The sequence below is a fragment of the Equus quagga genome, chromosome 2, assembly GCF_021613505.1.
Source record: "Equus quagga isolate Etosha38 chromosome 2, UCLA_HA_Equagga_1.0, whole genome shotgun sequence".
NCBI lineage: Eukaryota > Metazoa > Chordata > Mammalia > Perissodactyla > Equidae > Equus > Equus quagga.
The window spans coordinates 109,145,538-109,147,848 of record NC_060268.1 but is presented as its reverse complement, the minus strand read 5'-3'; the positions used below and the strand labels follow the sequence as shown (position 1 = coordinate 109,147,848).

The following is a 2,311-nucleotide window of genomic DNA, read 5'->3' as shown; positions in this document are numbered from 1 at the left end:
TCGAGAGACCAGCCCACTCACTGGCAGAGCTAATAAGCGCTTTCCATCCTTCAAATGCTGATGGCATCTGCCATCTTCACTATCCATTCAGCACTGCCATACAACGCCATGGGCGAGTAGTTATTTTTTGAGTTTGTCTCCCATAGCTCTCACTTGATTGTGGAATCGTCAAATGCTTTAGAGATGTCATCTACCAAAACGGGGAAATTGAGATAACCAGAGAAGTATGTGACTTGCCCAAGGTCACCAGGTTCCCTCTTCATCCAGGGGCTGGAGAGGCCAGCCCTCAGCTGGAGGGAAGAGCCTCCAGGCCCTGGTACCTTAGTGACCCCTTCAACTGGGCCTCTCCAGCCTCATGGCCCTTCCCTGCAGACAAGTAAGGGAAACATCCCTTTGTCCTTCAGGTCCTGTCTCAGGTTGATCACAAACAGGCAGATGGAAGTGCTGTGTGTGACGTCAGCATGGATTTATGCACCAGGACTCTCTGTGGCAGGAAAGAACATTCCTGGTTTTAATAGATGCCTTCTTGTGTAAATATAAAAGGACCAGGAAGCAATCTGAGAGTCAGTGCCCGGCTTATGGTCACATAAGGTATTTCTGATGGCAATCTGGGTTGGGCTTCTTCAGGGAAGCAGCTGGGGCCTGGTCCCCTATTGGTCTTCACTTGGGCCCACCTCAGAGGTGGCCCCAGTCAGGGCCTGTAGGAGGACTCGAGACCCACCCCTGCCACCCACCTCTGTGGCCCTGGACCTGTCAACCTGAATGGCTAGTCTTCATCTCGAGGTGGCACTGACAGCAGCTGCCCCCGCAGCCTTCTGGGATGTTGCAAGGGTCACATACCAGGACAGAGGTGCGTATGGCCTGACCCACAAACGTGATGGAGCTCTTCCCCTCTCTGTCTTGCAGTGAAGGCCTTGTTGCACCAGTAGAACAAGCTAGAGAGATAAATCAATGAACCTGTTGACTAATCCCAGAGGTGTCTAGGTGGCATAGTTTTAAATACCCAAAGATCCATTTATGTGTGTGTCAGCTGGTCCACCTCGGGACCACCCGTACCAGGGCAATGCAGGAAGATGCAAGATGCATATCATATCATATCATGAACGTTCAAATGTTAGTGAAAACCCAAGTCTCTTAAAAATCATTGAAACCAGTTTCCTAAGTGGCAGTTTTTCTGCTCATCTCTGTTAGAAGTAGTCCGAGCATGCTTCTCAGGGCCCAGCTGATTTTGCAAACTTCCCAACACGGATCTGGGGACCGATGGCGCAACTACCTCTCACCACCTGGATCAGTCTTCAAACTCTCCAAACCCAGGGAGGTGGAGCTGTAAAAGCCATTTAAGCAAATGGCCACTGGCTTTCCCTCCCTGTGCGGATGGCCCATGCTAAACGCCCAGGGTCCTCGGACTTCAGGGAGAGCTGTCTGCGGGGGAAGGCAGCGTGTGGATGGGGGTTCTGGGTGCTGGGGCTGTTGGCGCCTCCCCAGGGTCCTCTTTGTGCCCTCTCTGGTTTAGGCTTGAGCTCCGGGTAATGGAGAAGGATCCTGCGTCTGCTAAAGCAGCAGCAACACTGTGGAGCCCGCGTCTGAAGTTAGAGCATTCGATTAAGGTGAGCATCCTAGCATCCTTCACTTAGGCCCTTGACTCCCTGAAATCCGGGGCAGAGCCTTATCTGAAGTTCCAACACTTGACTTTCACTAACATACAAAGGCTTCTCTCCAGCTACAAGGCTGGTGAGGAGTTTCGTTTGTCTGTCTACAAAGAGATGTATTTTAAATGCTTTCTCTTTATGGCTGCAAAGTCTTGTGATGACTGAAGGCAAAGACGGAATCTCTCTGTATATTGATTCCTAGTGCCGGCTTAATGTCTGTGTGTAATTATTTTTACCATGCAGGTGAAGCAAGAAATTAAACTGGGCTTCTCAAGGAGGGTGAAAAACCAGCACCAGAAATGGGAGATCACAGGAGAACACGAGCAGGTAAGCTGTTTGCAAATACTGTGGCTGCTTTCAGTCTCTGTTGCTGCTGCAAGTGCATCGACCACCCCACGCCCAGGCACACCCCCGCACAGATCTGCTTTTGCTTTCTCTTGGTTTCTCAGGAAAGAAAAATCCCCCAGGATCCTCCTTTTCTGTCTGCCTGACAAACCTAATAGGAAACCTACATTAATCTGTAAGTGAGGGTAATGGTTTTTCTGCTGTTTCATACGTGCCATGTCAAATTCAGGGGTCCTGAGGAAAGAGGAGCCCTGGAAGAACAAGATTCCCCTCTGCGGGGCCAGGTGACCTGCGTGCTCCAGGCTGGAGGAGGCGCA

General features: G+C 50.8%; 1 long non-coding RNA gene across 1 annotated transcript; it reads left to right on the top strand.

The window, feature by feature from the left end:
- Nucleotides 1-1,465: 1,465 nt before the first annotated feature.
- LOC124235918 (uncharacterized) lies at nt 1,466-1,977 on the top strand. Its single transcript, XR_006887603.1, has 2 exons — nt 1,466-1,607; nt 1,893-1,977. It is a non-coding gene; the product is annotated as an uncharacterized LOC124235918 (long non-coding RNA).
- The last annotated feature ends 334 nt before the right edge of the window (nt 1,978-2,311 follow it).